General features: G+C 45.3%; 1 long non-coding RNA gene and 1 other non-coding gene across 2 annotated transcripts in view; one reads left to right on the forward strand and one right to left on the reverse strand.

The window, feature by feature from the left end:
- LOC143273313 (uncharacterized) overlaps positions 1 to 23117 on the forward strand; it is a 728872-nt gene that overhangs the window by 569624 nt on the left and 136131 nt on the right. The window lies entirely within an intron of this gene.
- On the reverse strand, positions 5463 to 5527 carry LOC121829915 (small nucleolar RNA U54). The gene has a single exon (XR_006072967.1). It is a non-coding gene; the product is annotated as a small nucleolar RNA U54 (small nucleolar RNA).

Here is a 23117-nt window from a genome sequence, read left to right on the forward strand (position 1 = left end):
TCTCAGCAACCCTGACTTTGACTTATTTGTCATCATAACCCACTGCATACACCCTCTAGTCATCCGCCCCTGCTCTAACAGCAGTCCCTCTCCCGGCCACATATTCTAACTTCGACCTTCTGTTTCATGTATGTATGTGAAATGTATCCATCCATGTATATATGTGTGTATGTGTAAAATATATGCATGTATGTACATGCCCTGCCCACCCAGGACAGCATCAACTCCTGGAGCCAAACCAACCGATCTGCTCTGTCTGCGTGCCATCCATCTCAGTCGGCCCTCCCGACTGCTTGGTAGACTTTGCTTTCTGTCTCCTAATTCCATGGCTGGTGTTTATTACTGCCTCCTTCCTTCCTAGAGGAACCCACACCCCCGCTGTTTTCTGGGCATGGCCTTCCCTCATAAGTCATTAATGCATTCCTCGTCTCTCCCTCCTCATCTGCAGACTTCCTCACCTGCTCCTTCCTTGCGTGCTAAAGAAAGCTTTACAAGGCTTATCCCTCCTTGGGCCCTCAGAGCCCTCTGCCCGGCTGAGTCGGTCAGATACTGTTTTGCCTCTGATGCATTGTCTCCCTCTTAGTCTGTGAACATTGGCTCCTTTATCCAAACTAAGCTCCCTCTGGATCCTTCTATCGTGTGAGCTCGTCTTACATCTATCTCCTGTCACTGTCATCCATGGACATTTCTTGCTTGCTCACCCAACGTCCTTTATCCCTCTCCCTCCCCCCAGGCTCCTGAGGCAACTTCCTCATGGGTGCCTGTGGCGGGGCCTCTCCTTAGAGCTCACCTTCCCTGACCTTCCATTCTATGTGTCAGATCCCTCAGCCTCCAAATGCGTCCTCCATGTCTCCCAGGGTGCACAGCTCTCAGCTCTCCTCTTGTCTACAGCCCTGTCACTTCGGACTTCTCTCTTTTTTGTCTGTCTGTCTGTCTGTCTGTCTGTCTGTCTGTCTGTCTTTATCATTCTTCATTTGCCTCTGCCCTCTCTGCCTTCAAGTCTTCATGTGCCTGAGATCTTAACCCTCCAGGCTCTGCAGGGATTGTTAAGTCCCAACTCTCACTTCCCACTTCAGTCTCCAGACAAAGTTCTCATGCATTCTGTGAGCATTTCACCCTCTGTGTCCACCATGTTCCCCACCCCCATATTCTCTTGTCCTTGAAGCTTTCCTGTCCTCCTTCAGCAGAAGCTAACTCATTCTGTCAGTCATATAGGTTGGACTCTGGCAGTCAAGTTGAAACAGGGCTGGACTGTGTAGCCCATTCTGGTCTGGGGCTCACCATATAGTCCACCGTGAGCCTCCAACTCATGGCCGTCCTCCTGCCTCTGACTCCCAAGTACTAAGATTACAAGCGTAAGCCAACACTCCCAGCTTCAACTTGACTTGAGTAGCCATTGTTCCGGCCACTCTTCCCCTCCAGTGTCTGTCCCCAGGGTCACTCCTCCAGTTCTAGCCTCACCATCTGCCCTGTGGTCCCTTCGGATGTCTCTCAGCTGGACTCTCTACCCTACATCTCTCCTCCGAGTCTAACGTATTCATCAGTGGCAATTTCATTTTGCCAAAGTTCTCATAATTGTCTCTTTTAATGCTGAAAACTTGGAAAGGGGCTTCACAGTGTTACAACCCTTCCTGCCCAGCAGCTAAAAAGGATTACCTCTGCTTAGCTAAACAGGTCTTCTTCTAAATACTTCCTTTCTTTTCTCAGTTTGTTCTGAGAGGCTCATTTTCCCAGCTCCCTCCCCACCATCACTGGTCCATAAAGAAAGAAAGATGGAATTGGGGGTGCTTCACTCTTGTTACTAGTCCATGCCTATGTGTTTTCACTGGGGTGAACTATCTTCCCACGGGTGTGGCAGTAGAGTATCCTGTCGGGTCTTCTCTGAAGCATAGCCATGGTGAGGTGACTAAGAGCAAGACTAGATTTACCTGCTGGGTTCAAAGGCTGTGCCCTTGCACCTGTCACTTACCTCTCTGAGCCTCAGTTTGCTCAACTACAAAATAGGCTAATACCTGCCATAGAGGTGACTGAATAAGGTCATGGACAATAGAGGCTGAGAGCCACCCTGGAATCTGTGTTACTCAGCTTTCTCTCACTCTAACCAAAAACACCCTGGACAATCAGCTTAAAGGGAGAAAGGTTTATTTTGGTTCATGGTTTCTGGAGAGTTCCATTCGTAATTGCATGGTCCCCTGACTTTGGACAAGTTTCAGGGCAGAACATCATTGTGGGAGAGCATGGTAGGGCAAAGCTGCTCATTTCATGGCAGTTAGAAAATGGGGAGGGGGCAGGCCTCAGGGTCTCAGGCCTCAAGGACATCCCCTCCTACCCACTACTTCCCACAAGGCCACATCCCTGAAGTTGTCACCATTTCCTAACAGTACCATCAGCTACAGTCCAGGTCTTCAAAATGTGGGATCAGAGAAGCAAGGTCTAAGTGCTCAGTGTTCGATATCATCATTGTTTGGTCATACGTGACATCTGACATTGTGCATCATAGTTATCCACTGAATGACAGGGAGACTAACTTGGGAATTCCACACAACCAATGAATTAATATCCTAAGGACTTCCTCTAAGACTTGGGGTACTTAAAACCATTACAATGAACAATTTTGTGGTATACAAATTTTAAAATAAAGAATATGTACCCATATCAAAAGACCTGGATGGTTAGAATTAATAACTGTGTAATAATATTTTGAATTATTTAATTTTTGAAATTATATAATTTCTCCCTTTTCCTGCCTCCAATTCCTCCTATCTTCCCCCACTTTGTTCTCTCTCAAACTCATGGTCTCTTTTTCATTCATTGTTGTTACATGACTATATGTGTGCACATGTATGTATACATACATACATACATACATACATTCCTAAATATCTGAGTCCAACCTGTTCAGTCTATATAGTGTTACTTGTATGTGTGTTTTGGGGGCTGACCATTTGGTATTGGACAACCAATTGGTGTGCTCTTCCCTGAGGAAGACTATTTCTCCCACTCTCAACATTCCGTAGTTGCCTGTGGTTCTTTGTGTAGGTTTGAGGCCTCCAAGACTTGCCCTCCCCTAGTCCACATTAGCATGTCTGCTGTCCTTGTTCATCTATTTTGTCAGTCATGTTGGTAAGACTTTATGGGTGTGGCTTCTGACATTCCTAGGACACAGTCTTTCCACCTCCTCTTCTGCAATGATCTCTAGGCCTTGGGTGAGGGAGTTATATTGTAGATGTATCTGCTGGGAATGGGCTCCACCACTCGGTGTTTTGGTTGGTGGTGGTTATTTAAATTAAGAAATGTTCTATTGTGTTATAGACATGCTATGTCAACATGCGGCTCATTGAGCACCTACTGTGTATAAGCCACTTGCTTGGTATTCCATATCTGATATCTATCTATGCTAGTGAGTATATATATACTTGATCCATCATTACTAATGAAGGAATGATTGGTACATGAACTGGTAACCGCCTGTCTGTGCAGTCTTATGACAGATGTGGGAAAAGTGTGCTTATCTTCACTGAAGGAAAATAAAAATGAAGATGTGGTCTCAAGGTGGATCAAAAAGGACCATGTAGAGGCAGGGAAATGGCTTGGTCAGTAAAGAGCTTGCCACATAGGGCTGAACACTTCAGCTGGGTCCCCAGCATCCACATCATAAGCCCAGTCTGACAGTATACACCTGTAATCCCAGCACTGGGGGTGGTATGGGGAGAGGAGGATCCAATAAGGTTGCTGGCCAGCCAGTCTAGACCAATCAGTGAGCTCCAAGTCCATTAAGAGACCTGTCTCAAACAGTAAAGTGGAAAGAAAGGTAGGGAGATAGTTCGGCAGGTGAGGACATCTGCTGATCTTCCAGAGGACCTAAGTTAAGGCCCCAGCACTCCCATCAGGTGGTTCAGAACCACCTGTAACTCCAGGTCCAAGGGATCCAACACCCTCTTTTGGCCTCTCCAGGCATCCACACTCATGTGGTACACATACACACACACACACACACACACACACACACACACACACACACACACACACACCTACCTTCTGCTTTAGACAATGTCAACACTGAACTCTGAGCCAACTCAGCCCAGCACAGTGTAAGGTTGCACCCATGCTCACAACTGTTGCGCTGTAAGATCTGCCACATCCGTGCAGAAACGGCCTCTGGCTGTGGTGTGAATGTGAGCGCTGGCCACTAGGTTTCTGAGCAGCATGCCTGTTCAAGTCTCCCTCCAGTTTTCCTAATGGATGATCTGTCTTTTTCTTACTTATAGGTCAGTGTGACTTATTGAAAAGGCTTTTTCAATAAGTAATTTTAGAATTGTCAGCAATTAATTTTAAAACCTGAGGAAATATTAGCATAGTTGAGCAAGATCACCATGAGTAGCAGCAGAAACAAAGTGCAGAGGGTCAGAGAAAATGCTTTAGGTGGCCTTTTTCATGCGAATATCTTCAAACACAATGGGGACTTTTGCTCCATACAACTCACTAATGGAAGAGGCCAAATCCTATAGGAGAAATCTGGCGTTCCTCCGGCAGTTCCCCGCAAGTGTGAGTACAAGGCAAGGCCACCTTTAAATGGCAATAATGCAACTGGAATAGATCATTCAAGGGAAGGAGACATATTATTAAGGGCAACACCACCATTGACACTTGTTAGCTTGTCTCCGAACAAACACTACAGAGCAGCAAAGCTTAAAATGAATGAAATGGTATCCATTCTCCAGCTAATGAAAATGCTTTGGGCTCCGGGCCAGAGAATAGATTTGGATCATAGATGGAGCTCTTTTTCCAGGGCCTTAAATTTGAATGACTAGAATTATTTTTAAAGTACCATCCTACTCAGTCTTTTGGAATAAAAACATGGTTTTCAATTTCAAAAGAAAAAAATCTTCATTCAACATAAAGATGGAATGCACCAGCTTGGACCAGCCTCATTCATGGGTTCAGTAAAACAGACAGCACACTCCAGTGTAGATGGGTTATGTAGTGGAGATACCTCTTGTAACGCCTTCCTTGCCCCACAGTCCACACATGCATACATTCCACATGCATGCTCATATGCCTGCACAGTGCATATGTATATAGATGCAGGCACACAAAGAGAGGTACATTATCTATATAATGTGTATGCAAGCATACACCAAATGCATGCATATATAAGCATGCTATATACCCATACGTACACATAGGAACACATAGACACATGTATACACTCACACACATACTGATGTTTTGTGCCTATGAAGCTTAAAAAAAATACGCACATCTGACATGGAATAGAAAGAGGTGCGTCTTCCCTCTACAAATATCATGTACATGTTATATAATTATTACACATAATGTATAACAAGTTCCTACAATAACAGATATTACACATATTTTTGTATGGACTTCTAAAACACCCTGCTTTTCAACCACTCTAGAACAACTAAGGCATTTTAGAATTGCTAGTTTGTGTAGATTTTTTCCAGCTCAGAATAGCATATAAGAAAAATCACCTTAATTCAACACAGTAAGTATCTCATCACCATTGTGTGGCATTTAATTGTCTAGGAACTGAAGTCAGTTGCAAGATTTAAGAGTAAAAAGGAAAACCTCAATTTATTGCGTATTTTAAGAATGTCATATTTAAATGAATAGACTTTCTTTGAGACACAAGTATTTAGAAGGAAAACACGTAGTAGAAAGGTGTTCTTGCCTTTCTGATAAATGAGGTGGCATTAACAGGAAATATACATTAATTGAGACATCCTTTCATCTGGGATGAAGCCCCCTTCCAAATCAGATGTCTTCCAAATCAGATGTGGTAAAGTTGTGGCCAAATCCTGGTCTACCCTAGACTTCAGTGGGTGTCAACCTGCATCCAGGATTCATAGTCCATCACTTGCAGACTTCTTGTCTTAATCCCTGTGTTCACAGCTCTAAATTCACTTGAAGAGGTCCTGTCTGGGAACAAAGATAGTAAAGAGCTGTGGCTGAGGCTGTTAGCAAAGGCATATTCCTCCAGGCACCTGGCCAGAAGGAGGCAGCCGGACAACAGCAGTCTCCAAGTGCTGAATACCAAGAGGACTCAAAGGAACTCCTAGCAGATCTTCCCACAGCTTCTCAGCCATGCCCAGGGGATCCTTGAGGGTGCTGCTGGTGAATGTTCAAGCTCTCTTGGTGTGGCATGCAACACTTCTCAGAGTTCTGTGGGTGCCTGCCACACTTGCGTTCCACTTGTGAGCTCACATAGTCTCGTGGACTCTTGAAAGAAATAAGTGTGAGTTTCCAGAAACAGACGGGCAGACCCTCCTCTGCCAGCTGCATCAGAGCAACACTGCATCTACCCATTCCCCACAGGGAACAGAATAGCCAAGGAGGCCTCTGTGACTGTCCCATGCCAACTAAGATGGAAGAGCCCACATCCTGTTCCACAGCCTTTCTGTCCATGAAGAGCAGCTTTCCGCCACACAGCGAATCTTCCAGGGCCTCCAGCCGTCAGCACTCCTCAGACTTGGTGCTTAAAGGGAGCCTCAGAGTCTGGAGAGATGGCTTGGTGAATACAGCACCCACTGTACAAACGGGAGGGCCTGAGTTCAAATCCCCAATATCCTTGTAAAACCCAGACATACCAAACATCTGTAGCCCAGGCCTGGGGAAGCAGAGACAGGCAGATCCCGGGACTTGCTGGCCAGCCAAGCTACTCGGATCACCAAGCTCCAGATTTAGTGAGGGATCCTATCTCAAAGAATAAGGTGAAGAGATATTAAGGATATTTAATGTCAACCTCTGGCCTCTACATGCATGTACATGAATTTGCATATGTATCTGCATACATGCACACACACACACACACACACACACACACACACACACACACACACACTGGACTTTCTGAAGCCTCTGGACTTCCATACTGTGACTTAATTAACATTTTTCTGACGACTTAGAGCATTTTAGTGCTATTACTAATATTGACTCCATAAGTCATTGCTGAATAGCTGAGTTCTGGGGTGAATAAGGTTACTTTGTAAATCCAAATTAAGCCACTAAGCAGGCCGGACAGACAAAAGCCCAAAGTGTTGGATGTTCCGCTGGGGTACTTTTCTATATATTCATTATAATCACCGAAGCAAAAACCTAATGGAAGCTCTTCATAGTTTAGCATCTGCCATCAGATGGGAATATCAATTCCATCTACCAAAGAGAGGATTACAGGCAGGTCCAATATAAAATGCAAATGTGGTAGCTTGGTGAGCCGCATGTGTCAGCTACACTTCACCTGAGTCTATTAGCCTGGGAGCTTAAAGACAGCCAATGTTCTGCTGGAGCTGCTTCTCCCATGAGCCTCTGCGGGTTCAGCGGACATGTGTAGAATGAGGACATTGATGACTGAGGGATAGAGAGAGCAGGACACAGCAATGGAGGCATGGGAAGATCCGCCTGTATTCTCGGAAAGACTGCCATTGGCTCAATATGAGCTGTTTCTAACAAAGGTTACCTCTTCTGTAATGAAAGTGAAGGTTCATCCGTCCTTCTGGTCCAGGCTAACCATTTCCAAATCCTTTTATTTTGTTGTATAATCCACCTCAGCTGAACGGAGGGAGGTCGACCAGTCTGAGCCATGGCCTTGGCTCAACCTTGGTGGTTCTGCAGCTCCATGCAGCACTCAGCTCCCTTTGTTAGCCCTCACCATGGTAGATCGCCTCTCACTGGTGTATGCCCCAGACTCTGACCTATGTTTTGCCATTATAACTCATTACACTATCACAGTTTTGCCAATACCACTGCCCTCCTGGGTAGAACTTTTTGCCTGAATGCCATGTGGTCTATCATCCCATGGTACCACCCACTTCTTCCAGCCTCTTCTCCAGAACTGTCCCATCTCACTCCACCACTCACAGCTAACAGCAAAGCCTCAGGCACTGTGGAACCGCCCTCTTTAAGCCTTTACTCTACCACCAACTCGCCTGTTAGACATTAACCAGCCCTGTGCCGCTGGTCTATTACAGCGTGACCACTTCCAAGCTCTGGGGCTTATATATCCAGTGGCATCTCTCTTTTCCAAAGGAGTATCTTGCAAATTGCTACACAAAATGACAGAAATAAGCAGTCCCTTTCAAAAGAACAGTCCTAAATCTGGACATGGCAATGCATCCTGTAATCCCAGCACTCTGGAGATGGAAGCAGGAGGATATCGAATTTGAAGTGAGACTGACGAATTAGACAGACCCTGTGTGATTAAAAAAAAAAAAAAAAAAAAAAGGAAAAGGAAGAGGTTTGAAGAGGAAAACGAAAAGAAAAAAGGGGGGTATGCAGGCCGGAGGAGACCATTGGATGTCATCTGTTGAGCCCAGAGTAGGAAAGGAAAGGAGAAGTGACCCCAATATCCAAGTAAAAAGCCAGGTGTGGCTGCATAAACCTGTCACCCCACTGCAAGAGTGACCCAGAGACAGGAGGGTCCACAGGGCTTGCTAGCCACCAGCCTCACCAAAAACACTGAGCAGTTCATTCAATGAGAGATCTTGTCTCCAGGCACTAAAGCAGAATGCAACAGAGGACACCCAGTGTCCTCCTCTGAGCCCTGCATTCGCACACCAACACACACACACATCGACACACATGCCTGCACACCCACATGCACACACATGTATACACTACACACTGAAAATACAACAGAAGATTTATAGAAATTACATAATGAACTTCAAAGTCAGGGCTGTTCTGTGAGCCAGGTCATCATAGTCTACTTGAAAAGAAAAGGAAAGCTTCCATTTTCGTCTGTATATTTGGGTCGTGCAGTCATCCTCATTTACGTGGATTCTATGTTGGTGAGTGTGCACATCCACTGAAAGTCTGTTGTGACTTCAAAGTCAGAATGTATGGCACTTATGTGTTATTCACGGACATGGGAAGAGAGGTGACAAGTTCCCAGCCAAGCAAGGTGACTCCATATGACTGATTCATTTCTTATTCTGTAAACAAGGCTTCTTTCCCTGGGGCTCCATTTTTCACACTGTCTATTTTGGGTTGGTGACATCACTTCTGAGGTGATGTCACTATTAAGATGCCCCCAAGCATAGCACCCAAATACTAGCTAGCATGCCCAAGAAAAATCCCTTTAAGAGCCTCCCTCGGGCCTGAGTCACAGTGCTGGTGGCTGAGTTCATTGCTCATGAAGTGATGGTCATGTTTAATAAGGCGTCCTTAGACACACGTGTTTGTCAAAAGTGCAGTGGCCAGAGGCTTGCAGGACCCTAAGAGTAACCAAGAGCATCAGCAGTGACTTCATAGACCAAAACAACAGCAAATAATAAGAATCAATGTATTGCCGGGCAGTGGTGGAGCACGCCTCTAATCCCAGCACTTGGGAGGCAGAGACAGATGAATCTCTGTGAGTTCGAGGCCATCCTGGGCTACAGAGTGAGTTCCAGGAAAGGGGCAAAGCTACACAGAGAAGCCCTGTCTTGAAATAAACAAACAAACAAACAAACAAATAAATAAATAAATCAGTGTATTTAGGGAGTCCTAATAATGGCAGTGAGGTGTGGTACCAATGATGTCATGCCGTTTTCTCTTCTTGTTATTCAGTATTTTTGAAACTTCATACGTGATATAATGTGTCTTGATTACATCCACTCCTTCCTGCCCCCCACAACTCCACTCATCTCTTCTCAAATCCATACCCTTTTCTAATATGTGAAAGTGTGTGTATCTCCTACTGGATCCAGTTAGTCTTGCCCCCTGTGCACAAGGAAGTAGTGCTGGCCACTGGGGCCTGGACAACCTATTGGTGGGACAGGAGGGGGAGGGGTGTCCCTGGAGCCCCGGAGAACACTGATCTCCCTTGCTTAGCAGCCTTAGACTGCCCATAGCGCCTCACGTGTGGGTGTGGCCTTGTGAGCCTGTCCCTCATACTATTTTCTGCATCGTGGAAGATGAGATCTTCCAGAGTCATCTCAGTCTGTCTTCATGTTAGCACGGGTGGACCTCCTCACCGTTCAGATCTACCCAGTACTGAGCCCCACCCCACCCCCACCCCCACCCCTTGCATCTGCGCTGGGAGACAGGCAAAGAAGCAGTCCTTGACCTCAGGCACTCCTACCCTTATTGACATGACCAGACTTAACGTGACAGACGAAAGAGAAGTGGAAACATAACTAGCAGGGTGGACCAGCTCCCTGAGGCACAGCTCAAGGGAAGCAGGGCAGTTTTCTAGTGGTGACCTTGAACTGTTAATTTCATGTTTCCTCCCAGGAACTCTGCAGAGAAAGTCCGCCTGTAGCCGGGCCTTCTAATTAACTCTAAAGTTCCTACCACATCAGCCAACACCTGTAGACCACCCTCAAGCTTGCCTCTCTCCTGACTAGAGTCAAAAACCTGATGTAGGTGAGAACAGCACCATAGGAAATCCCTCTTTGTCTATAGGAAATGATGGCCATGTTTCCCTCGGCCTGATGACATTGGAGACCTTGTAACCCTACAGCTGAAGAAACAGAAGTTATGGCATTCAAACTAGAAACAGTAATGTTGTTTTACGAAGCTCCTAGTCTGTGCCAAGGTGCTGGGAAGACAGAGGTAAATGTGACGTCTCTGCCTGCATGTATCTCATGATCTAATAGGAAAGCTTGGTCACTGTAAAAATGGGAGAAATGCCTCCGTCGAGGGTGGTACAGGTGGGGCTGGTGGGCACACAATCTGGGTGGAGGCTTGTGCTGCCTGATGGAGTGGAGTCTTGAAGGTGGAGAAATCCAGCAGATGAAGGAAGTAGGGGGTGACCGTGGGGTGGTAGGGGTTAACATCCTAGTATAAAGAGGGAGAGACATGAAAGGGTTAAGGGGCATAGAGTGCAAACTAGGGGATGTATAAGAGAGAAGGCAAGTGGGAAGTGATGCCTGGCTCATGAGTAACCTTGAAAGCCAAGTAGGAAGAAGCATCCTCTGAAGGATGCCACGGAGGCCGTCAAAACTATCACCTCTGCACTCCCTGTGGCGGCTCAATTAAAGTGGTACAGAGAATGCATCATGGGCCGGGCACATCTGAGGATGAAGAGAGCAGTCTAGCTCTTGGGAAAACCACTAAGGAAATAAACCAAGAAAAGAGAAATGAGAACACAGCAAAAGGCCACCCAGAGAGGAAAGCGCTAGCCAGCTGCCTGGGGTCGCCTTACATTGCGCAGGGCAAGCTGTAGCTGAGAACAGAAGAATGCAGGCCTGTTCCGGGGCAGTCATAGCTAAGAGAGTAAAAAGGGAGATGAGGTGCCCAGAAGTGAAACGAGAGATAGAACAGTGGCAGATATAACAGGAGGGAGGCAGAATCCCATGACGGTGGGAAGGGAAGCACAGTGTAATTGACCATGAGTGGCCAGGAGTGTTGGTGAGGAAGTAGACAGAAGGGAGGAGGTAAGTGATAGGCAGGAGTCTGTATCCCAGCTACATCAGAGGCTGAGACAGGACCACCTGGCCTACAGAATGAGTTCAAGGCCAGCCTGGGTAACTTAGCAAGACCTTGTCTCAAAATAAAGTGTAAAGGGGGCTGGCAGGATGTCTCAGGTAACGATGCTTGTCTGCAAGCTTGACCACCTGGGTTCAATCCCTGGAACCCACATGGTGGAAAGCGAAAACCAGCTCCTGCAGACTCTCTTCTGACACCCTCACATGCACCTTCACATACATGTGCACACACGGAATAGACAAATGTAAAAGCTGTTTAAATAAATAAGATATAAAAAGAGGGCTGCATGGCATAGCTCAGGACTGAATGCCTGCCTGGCATACACAAGCATTCCCCAGCTCATTTCCCAGCACCTGCCTCCCCCTCAAGAAGCAAATGTAGAACAGCTGGTGTTTAAACTTGACTTTCAAAGGAAGGAAGGATGTAAGTGCTAATGTTGGAGAATGGAAGGCTAGTGGGTGGCTTGCCATAGCCACTGTAGTGTAGCTTTGGTTGCTCATGACTGATAAGACACAGGGAACATGATACAAACAACACGGCCCACACAATGCAAGCCTCAGAATGAGGAAAGTGGATGAGCTTTTGGTCAGGAGTTCAAACGAGGGGGTCTTTAACGCAACCTTCCAGAGAGTAATAGATCACGTCAGAGTCCGACCCAATGCCCTGTGATGGCTTCTCTGTAGCTCCCCCCTTAGGCAAGTTCTGTCTTAGAGTGTGCCATCTGCAAAATAAGCCTTGCAATAGCTAGTCACGCATGTCGCGGGCTGCAGTGAGAAGCAAGAGAATATGTGGGAAGGGCACTTTGAAGACTGGAAAGCCTCACACGATTGTGAGATGTCACCATGTGAGAACAGGGTCCTTCTCTCTGCCCTTTGCCATTTGCTGAAGGGCCTTTGTCTGTGGCCATGATTTCAAGCACCAGGGAAGCTTCCTTGCAAACTGCAGGCAGGCCCTTTCTCTTCTGGAAATTTTCATCTGTTTAGTTACTATCCCCCTAACTGATCAAGAAGGACAGTCTACAGACACATTAGACACTTTAAAAGAGAAAAAAAGGAAGGGAGGAAAGGAGGGAGGGAGGGAGGGAGGGAGGAAGGAAGGAAGGAAGGAAGGAAGGAAGGAAGGAAGGAAGGAAGGAAGGAAGGAAGGAAGGAAGGAAGGAAGATGTTGAGGTTAATGAGCTGGCTCATTTAGTCAAGTACTTGACATCCACAAACAAGGACTTGAGTTCAGATCCCCAGTATCCACCTAAAAACCCAATACAGAGCACATGTCTGCAATCCTGGTGACTGGGAAGGTAGAGAGAGGTAAATTCCTGGGGCTTGGTGGCCATTCAGTCTAGCCAATCAGTGAGCTCCAGGCTCAGAGAGAGACCCTGACTGAAAAACTAAAGTGAAAGGGTAGACCAACATCACCCAACATCAACCTCTGGCCTCCACATGCACAAACACACACACCCATGCACATACCTGCAGGTGCATGCACACATGCATACACACATACATACACTGCACACATATATACCACACACACATACACACACACACACACCTGCAGCTGCATGTACACATGCATACACACATACATACACTGCACACATATACACCACACACATACAAACACACACACACACACACATATCAAACTAAAAAGAGAAGAAGAAAATTAAGGTACTCCTAATCATAAATAACTTTTAAAAATACTAGAGAAATATTGTGGTTTATGCCTAGAATTCCAGCACTTAGGAGATTGAGGTAGGAAGATCTCAAATTGAAGGCCAGCCAGGGCTACACGATACAAATTATTTCTATATATTTAATCTTCCAAGTTAGGAAGTGAGGAAAGAAATGTCTGTGAAGGCCACTGGCTCAGAGAAAGCTGCCATCACAGAGCAGGCACAACGCAAGTTTATTCATTTTCTTCCCCTTTATTGCTTCTACTTAGCCTTTTCCTCCTAACCCAATAGAACAAGTCTTTCCATGATGTGCTTAATGTATTTCTAATCACTAAAACATAAAATGACCCATGCTAGGTATTCTAGACCAAAATAATAGCTGCAAATTGTGCAGGCCTTTCATCGGGAAGCAGAGGCAGGCGGATCTCTGTGAATTCAAGGTCAGCCTGCTCTGCATAGTGAGCTCCAGGCCAATCATGTCTATGTAGTGAAACCTTGTCTCAAAAAAACAAAACAAAAACAAATGAAATAGCTTCAAAGTGGCAGAATATTTATTGTTAAAACAGTTGGGCAGGGCTGTGGTGGCCCACACGCCTTTAATCCCAGCACTTGGGAGGCAGAGCCAGGTGGATCTCTGTGAGTTTGAGGTCAACCTGGTCTACAGAGTGAGATCCAAGACAGGCACCAAAACTACACAGAAAAACCCTGTCTCAGAAAGAAAAAAAAAAACTGTTGCAAGTATGAGTTCTTCAACACACAGGTAGGGTTTGGATGTTTGTTTTGTTCTGTTTGTTTGTTTTTAGTTATCTTAAAGATTTCTATTTTTATTTTATATACATGTGTTGCCTGTATGTATGCTTGGTGCCCACAAAAGCCAGAGGCGGCCTTAGATCCCCTGGAACTGGAGTCACAAACGATTGTGAGCCACCATGTGGGTGCTGGGAATCAAATCCGGTCCTCTGCTAAAGGAACAAGTGTTCTTAACCATGGAGCCATCTCTCCAGCCCCTCACTTTTTAAATTGGTGTATTTGGGGATGTGAATGTGTCTCAGTGGTAACAGCTTGCCTGTCATGTATGAGGTCCTAGAGTCAATCCCCAATAGGGTATTTTTTTTTAAGTTAAAATGAATGTATTTTCTATTTAAACACACAATTCTAGCACCTGTTGGAACACTGTGGAAAGTCAGGCAGCATGGAGCAGGGCTTTTCTTTTTCACAAATGCCAGATAATCAGGAATAAAGGCTCTCTCTGCTCTTTAGGTCATCCCTAGCCTTTCTCCTGTGTATTGTCTCTTGAAACTGGGCCACTGATCCTTGAGCAGTTCAGAATATGTGAGCCCACTTTAAAAGCAAACCAGTAAAGAACAATGCAACAGACAAAATTAAAAATTAAAATAAAGAAAGTGCCAAGCTTGTTGGCATAGACCTGCAATCACAACTACTCAGGAGTCTAAGGCACGAAGATCCCGAGTTCAAAGCCTACCTGTGCTATAGGGTGAATTCAAAGAACCCTGAGTAACTTGTTAAGACTTTGTCTCAGATTTAAAAGAAAAAGTAAAAAGAGGGTGTGGGATATAATTCAATGGTAGAGTTCTTATCTAATGTGTCCAACGTCCAAGGTTTAGTTTCACTATCACCCCAAAAAAGGGCAAAGGATAGGGGGGAGGAGAAAAAAAGCAGAAGAAATTCTAACACCTGTTGGAATAAAGAGAATAGAAAGAAAAAGAAGCTCCATTTCAATAGCCCAGTACTTTAGGTGGCCTGGCCAGCTCTTCCCAGGCATTCTGCTTACTGTAGTGATGGACCCCTTAGCTGCATATCAGAGCGTTACTCTTCATTGCTTCCTTTTATTACAGAGATCAAAATAAAAGCAACTGCTCTTGCAGAAGGCCCAATGCATAGCAAAAGGAAAAGTTTTGTTTTACTTCAAAAGTAGACACAAGAAGCACTGGGGCTGTGGATCAGCAGGAAGGGTTGCCTAACATACTCAAAGCCCTAGGTTGTATTCCCAGTGCTTGATAAAACTGGTCACGTTGGGGCACAGCTGTAATCCCTGCTCTTGGGTGGTGGAGACAGGGATATCAGAAGTTCAAGGGCATCCTTAACTACATAGCAAGTTTGAGGCCAGCCTAGGCTATGTGAGACCATGACTCAAGAGGAAAAAAAAAAAAAAAAAAAACAGGGAGGAGGGGATAGAGTCAAGCCAACTGTGGACATTTGTACCTGGACTACCAATACTTAGAAGCTGAGAGAAGGATCACCATGAACTCCAGGCTAGCCTAGGTTACAAAGTGAGACTCTGCCAAAAATGGGGTTGTGGGGGGTGGGGAGGTGGTTAGGAGCAATTGCTCAAAAGGTTCCAGGATGTTCTTCTGACCTTTACAAGGTCAAGAAACTTCGATAACCTATGCCTGCGCCTGAACGGAAAGACATCTGGTAGACCACACTTGTCATCTAGAGTCAGCGTGATAAAGCTCGCTGAGGTTCATTAACGCAGACATGTTGATCAAGGCTAGTCTGTGCCACACAGGAGAACTATTCCTTAGCAGTGCATTCTTTGGCTTTTGTCAAGTGGCCCGTTGTCTGTGGACTTTCCTATTCTCCAGCCACAGAGGAGAAAGCCAACCCTACCCCCCTGGATTTGGCTGTTATGAGGTTTAAAGAGGATCATTCGTTTTCATTACAGCCCTTGAAGCCCTTCTGTCCCTCCTCATTAATGAATTTCCAGTCTTTCATTTAAAAACACAACACAACAACAAACAAACAAACAGACAAAAGGATCCGGCAGAGGACGCAGTTAAGTGGCTGGCGGGCATGACTGTGCGGGCTTTAGAGGAGGGGGGATGGCCATTTGCTGACTGTGAGGAGAGGCTGACATCCTTGGTTAGTATGCTAATTTTGTCTCTTCCATTTAACATTCAGATCAGGTCTGTACAGGCCCTCCCTAGCCGCAGAGTCCAGGGATGGGTGGCTGTCTGCCTAGCAGCATAGAACATGCTTTGCATGAATTACATAAATACCCAAGCATCCAGTCTGCACCGACCTCACACTTTCCCTCCCTCTTCCAGAGACACACAGACACTGAGCCACATGCATGCAAGCACGCACTGCACATGATGCTGACACATGTACCCACAAACAGCACAGGCACAGGGCTCTATGAATACTGATGGCATGCAGAGAGGTACCCTAACCATCCAAAGCTGGATTTAGTCCATATTCTTTGGGTCTCTAATGTATGTGCGAGATGCTCAGGGAAACTTGAGATATATTGGGGAGCCCAAAAGAAAGAAGCAAGGTAAAAGTTAAGAAACCCCATTTGTAGGAAATCTTATCTAAACTACCGTATCCAGGATATTTTTCAAAGTCCACTTTTCCACTCATGGAAAAGAGAACTGTATAGCTCCATTAACTGAACACCCAGAGAAAAGAAAATACAACTGTTTTTATTCCTTGGTGTCCCCACTCTGTCCATGTGTGTTTGGAACACTGTATAAAAAGCGTTCATGGTTGGTTTGGGACTCACCAAGCCACAGCTGGGTGACAACAGAGGAATCCCCAAACCAGCTGCCATATGTTGGTCCAAATGGCAAAGATGACCACCTGGCACGTTTGCCAGAAGCCTCGCCGAGGCAAAACTGAATCTCCCCAAACTGCTCTTCCCAGGATCACTCTGCAATGGCGAGGCAGCTCCTGGAGACAGACAGGAGGAGGAGCAGCTACTAGCAGAAGGCATGGATTGGAGTTGCTTTAAACAGATGGAGCGATTTTGAGCCCGCAGAAAGACTCCAATGCAAAGGAATGGATATGTTGGCTTTCAGTGCTTGGGTCTGGTGTGGATTTGTTTTGGGTTTGTTGTTGTTGTTTTTCCCAGCATATGGCATGGCTGTGTAAGCTGGCATGCCATGGCTCTTTCCTGAATCTTGTCCTCTTGTGCCCACAATAATATTCCTAGACTCAGCTGAGGAACTCCAGCGGTTCCCATGTTCACATCGGAGCTTCCCAAGCCATGGGTGTTTTCTCCGAACTGCAGACTCGATTTGCCTTGATTATTATTTTTTTGGCTCTGATCCAAGATGTCTTCCTGTCATCATCTCACCGTCTTTTCCAGTAATCCCTTTTTTAAACATCGCCAACAATTAGTCGATTTATCTCCATCACCAAGGACCACCGCCCACCCCCATATCCACATCCACATGCAGACATACACTCAGCTGAGCCCCCATCCCTGTCTTGTTTTGCCTTGAAGTATAAGAAATCACAGCTTCTCATTAGCTGGAGAGCACGTTTGGAACGGCTTTGTGTTTACTCACTTAGTAAGTGATGCTGGCCTTTTTAATTATCCTCCTTCCGCATGCCATTTAGAGCAGCAAGCTGTTCAAATCAAAACGAACGGGTGCACATCCTCGGCGAGGCGGTTGGAAAGGAATCCTGGTTTGTTTGTTGTTGTTTTTTTTTTTTTTTACCTCACTGCTGGCTGCGTCCTTCCTTGTCTGTCAGCAAGCCAAGGAATCCCCCCACCAAAAGCTCTTACGTAGGAAGACACCAAAACCGTGAGTCACTTTTCACTCTCAGAGCCGAAGAACCCCACGGCATTTTGCCCCTAGCAGCAGACCCAAGATGATGGGGCTTTCTTCCAAGCCATTGAGATCCCTAGGACCAGGTGTCCAATCCTCACACCATTCTCTCTTGGCTGTTGCTCCCTCTTTCTCTTCCTCCCTTCTCCATCCTTTCATCCTGGAGCATTCTCCTCTTCTTCCCTTCTGAGATGTGACAGCCGCAGACCACAGCCAGAGCTGGGGTCCCTCTCACCTCCTGTTATTTTTTCCCCTGCAGCAGCCTTTAGCTGCTACCCTCTGCAAGCTGGATCACCAAAGACACACGACTCGCTCACAATGAATAATCAATACGGATATTGATCTAGGGAAAAATGTTTGTAAATTCCTGAAAGAGAATCAGGAGCCGGGGGCAGGGAGGTTCGTGGGGGACGACGCTGCAGAGCTCCACGGCGGCGCTAGGAAGCAGGACCGCTTTTGGATCCCCAAGTTTGGCCAGCTCCGAGGTGACGGTACCGGAATGCGTGCCGATGAGGGTGTGCGCGTGTGAGGATGGTGCTGTGTTGTCTCATTTCTCTACAGCTGCTTTCCCTGAAGAATCAGGAGCCACATGGTCGGGAGCCCCCGTCAACGCCATGTCTTGGCTGCGGGCCAGCACTGTTTTGTTTTCATTATCACACGCTACTTTGCAATTTGCATAAATACAGGGTTATTTTTTATCGTGTCGCCCAAAAGATAGAGCAGGGGGAAAAAATAGACTCTTTGTTGTGTGCAAGAGGGGCTTGCTGCCTACTCATCGAGGCTAAGGATTTGCCTCTTGGGCAGAGCTTTGGGGCATATAGTGAGGGCTCCAGAAGAAATACGGGCAAAGGAGAGATAATAACATGAGGGGAAAGAATGGGGAGGGGGATGTAGGATTTAATGAGAACCTCAGGAAACTCAGCTTGGTAAAACCAAATATTAAAGACCTGTTCTCCTCTGCAGAGAGTGATGAAGGCTTAGGAGAACAGGGTGGAGGGGGCTGCCCCGTCTCTCCTTAGATACCTTGGCTTCCTTCTGCTGGAATGAACCACTGGTACGGGGGCAGCCATCACAGTAAACATGTGTGCGCTTTATTTTGACTCCCATGTAAAACACGGGAAGACCAAGGATAGACCATGAGTTCCCTCTCGGCTCTGATGGTTTTCCCCAAAGTGAGAGGCTTCATACCCAGTCTGTCTCCTTCCCTTCCTAACAGATCGAGCCCTTCTGCTCTCCAAATTGCACCTGTCCAGTAAAGTGTGTGTGTGTGCCCCCCCCTCCTCAACCTCAGCAAAGCTGGCACAGAGCATGATGGCTCAATGATGAGCTGGGATGGCTCCATCCTGCATGTACTTCTTAGCCATGGAGACATGGGCTCAGACTCCCAAAGTCATGTCCCAAATGGGTGTCGGGCACTCACGTGATTCTGGAAGTAGACCTTCAATTTAGAGAAACCGCCCGACTCTCTCAGCAATTAGCGGGTGGGCACCTTCCCACAGTGGCCTCTGCTCCTTCTAACTCTCCTACTCACTGTGAATTTGCAGTTTGGCAATAAAAAAAAAAATCTTTGAAATCAGTCTGCCCTTTCTCCCCTGGCCCTATCTCCTCCTGGGCTGGTGACAAAGGGGATGTGTCATTGAGATCGTCTCGCTGTCAGGAGTAAGACCTCTACATGAGGATTCAATTCCAGCACCCCTGTCCTGAAAGGCGCTGTCCACTTTATCAGCCGCCAGCAGCACCTCAGCAGCGGCGGCGGCAGCAAACATGGCTTTTTCTTTTTTTTAATTCCCTTTCTGTCTTCTGATTAGCTCTGGCAATCCAATTAGCAGAGGCATTTATATCACACAGTCTGAGGTTCCCCTACACATCATGGCAGCTCCAACCCACTCATAAATCCCACCGATACTACATCTTCCTGTGACATGGATTAATTACAACACCAGACCCTCCTAAGTAGGTCTACCAGTACAAGTACATAAGAATATTAGAATTAAAGAAGGGGCCAAAAGGAATGTCTTTTGTCTGTTATCAAGAATGCACCATGGCTGCCAGGGAAGTCAGCATCATTCTCCATCTTCGCACCAGGGCATTGTTCAAGCAGATACTGAAGAGCCCAAGCGGGCCTGAATAGTGCATCCTGGGGGATTCAGGAGTGATCTAATCATGGCACACCCATGTGTTTGTTTGTTTTTTCATATCTTTGGGCCCTTTATTGTGAAAGTTCAGAGCTCTTAGTGGCTCATTTCCTACTTTGGTCCATACGCCACCCAAACAGTTAAACTGTTTTAAAACCCTTCACAAAGAGAGATGTCTTTATCTTCATTGATATTCCACTACAGTCAGGCACAATCATGATATTGTGGTAACTTTGCATCTATCTACAATTTCATTCCGGATTTACCCTTACATTCATCAACCTCTAGCATCTTTCTATCCATTCATCTAGCTATATTCATTTAGATATCAACTATTTATTCTGCTTCCCGGTCATCTATTCATCCATGTGCATCTCACTATCCATTTTCTAACCATGTATTGATCTATGAATTTCTTTCTATTATCTGTCATCTACTTGTCTATCCATTTGTGTCTCTCTTAATTCATTCATCTGCATTATCCATCTATCTGTTTTTCTATCTATTCATTAATCCATTCAATCATCTACGCTGGCGTGTTGGTGACCAATCCCTTTTTATTCTGTGCCTTTTGTTAGCTATGATCTTAACAGGATCCCAGATTCACATTTCCAATCACTTTTAAGGTAAAAAAAAAATGGCCATTTTCCAAATGAAGTCTATAAATGCTATATGCTTTGCTGTCCATTCTTGAGTTTAAAGAATGAACTAAAGAAATAAATCAGCAAAATCACATGGTTTTAAGTGAGTTAAAATTACAAGGAAAATATTTTATCCTAAATTCCTGGAGCAATTTCCTTGCTTAATAAAATAGGCATTTCTGTTCAACTTAAACCATGCCTCTAGGAGAGGTAGATTTTAGATAATGTTTACAACATAAATTTTATTCACTCTGTTATATTTACCACTGTGCATCCTTCATGCAAATGATCCAAATCAACCAGAAATAACTTGAGATTACTTTTATCATAAAGCAAAACAGATATTAACCCTAATGTGGTAGGGTAGTTGTGTTAGTGTAGTTGTGTGCATTTAGATGTCTTTCTTCTCTAGAGAGGGTCTGAGACCGTGTGTGTGTGTGTGTGTGTGTGTGTGTGTGTGTGTGTGTGTGTGTGTGTATAATGTATATGTATGTTCTTATGTGTTCTGGGAACAAACTAAGGACAAAAAATTGGATTTTTTTTCTCATTACTTGTATTGAAAAATGTATTTAAGTCTAAGCTGAAATTTAGACTTCGGTACTCTCTTAGAACCCTAGTTTTAGCTCCAAAGGAAATAGGATCATAGGGAGAAGAATAAGTGAGAGTCATTCCACCAAAGACAGGAACTCCACCTTGGTGCTCTGAGTGATGAAGGCTGAGCAGTGTGGCTGTGGCTTCTCAGAGTTCGCCAGATATTGCTTCCCAAGTAGTATCCCAGGTGAGAATCCTACCTAAGCAGCAGATCTCAACTCTGCCAATATTCATCATTGATAATAATATTATGGTAACATAAAGGCAGCATTCCCAAGTAGGAAATCACTGGCATTTTTTTTCTGATTTTTGTTTGACTGAAAAAGAAGTATGTTTCTGGGCCTGGTTGTAGCTGGGGAGCTTCTCTCCAGGTCCCACCAAGTCCCTGCAGTCCCACAACCTACATATAAAATAATCACTCAGATGCTTGTATTACTTATAAACTGTATGGCCATGGCAGGCTTCTTATTATCTAGTTCTTATACCTTAAATTAACCCATTTCTATTCATCTGTAAGTTGCCACGTGGCTCATGGCTTACCAGTACCTTACATCTCTCTTGTAATGGCAGTGGCTGGCAGTGTCTCTCTGCTTCAGTCTTCCACTTCCCCCAATTCTCTTCTCTTTGTCCTGCCTATACTTCCTGCCTGGCTACTGGCCAATCAGTGTTTTATTTATTATGCAATCAGAGCAACACACGTAACATACAGAACATCCTTATAAAAATGGGTTAATTTAAGATATAAAAACAGTTAACAAAAAGCCTAAGCCATTAGGCCAAACAGTTTAAATAATATAAGCGTCTGTATGTTTATTTTGTAAGTAGGCTGTCAGACTGCCAGGGTTTGGCAGGACCCGGAAAAAAAAACTCTAGCTACTAATGGTGCCCAATGGGTTGACAAGAGTTTCCACCTAAAACCTAACAAAAAAGATTCTAAAACAAAGCTAAAACATTGGGCGCCATTTGTAGTTGGAGTTTGCTCTCCGGGTTCCGCCAAGCCCCGGCAGTCTGACAGCCCACTTATAAAATAAACACACAGACGCTTATATTATTTACAAACTGTATGGCCATGGCAGGCTTTTTGTTAACTGTTCTTATACCTTAAATTAACCCATTTTTATTAATCTACAAGTTGCCACGTGGTTTACCGGTATCTTACATCTCACTTGTCATGGCGGCAGCTAGCAGCATCTCTCTGTCCCAGCCTTCCTATTCCCAGAATTTTCTTCTTTGCTTGCCCCGCCTCTACTTTCTGCCTGGCTACTGGCCAATCAGCATTTTATTTATACAGAGCGATATCCACAGCACCTGGTGGTCACCAGCTCTCCCTTGTCTTCACCACCAGAGTGAGCGCCTCAGCACTGCCCAGGGTTATGTGTTGGCCCACTCCAACATCCACCCCATCTGTGATCTGCTAGAGCATGGGGGGGGGGGTGTCAGTCCTGTGGACCCAGAGCTGCAGGATCTCTAGCAACAGGATGACCAGGAAGAGCCCCAGTGAGGGCCCAGCATCCATGGTGCAGCAGAGACCAGGGGCCTCAAACCAGACCAGTGACTCTTTTTGATAAATGCCTGCATGTAAAAATGTATGGATAAAGGGTTTACTGCGTGACTCGCTGTGTCACACTGCAGCTTCCATGACAAGATTTTTCCTTTCTTCCTTTTTTCCCTTTTTCTCTTAATTTTGTTTTATTTTTGAGGGGGGGAGATAGGTGGAATCTGGAGGCATGGTATGAAAGACTCGAGTAAATAAAAAGAAAGTTTAAAAAAAGAAGTGTGGTTGGCCTTCTATGTGCAAGGGTTCACGTCCATGAATTCAGCCAAGTACTGTTCAAAATCATCTTTTAAACTGTCTATACTGAGTAAATGCAGACTCCGTTGTCGTTCCCTAAGCAATGTGTTGTTATTTGCATAACATTTACATTGTACCCAGCATTGTAGACTATCTAGAGATGGTTTAAAATACACAGGAGAATATCACTGAATTGGGTGTAATAAGTCACCTAGAAAGATTAGAACATAGGAGACTATACAAAGAGTACATGTAAATAACTTCACTGTTTCCTAT

Source organism: Peromyscus maniculatus, chromosome 5 (genome assembly GCF_049852395.1).
Source record: "Peromyscus maniculatus bairdii isolate BWxNUB_F1_BW_parent chromosome 5, HU_Pman_BW_mat_3.1, whole genome shotgun sequence".
Classification (NCBI taxonomy): domain Eukaryota; kingdom Metazoa; phylum Chordata; class Mammalia; order Rodentia; family Cricetidae; genus Peromyscus; species Peromyscus maniculatus.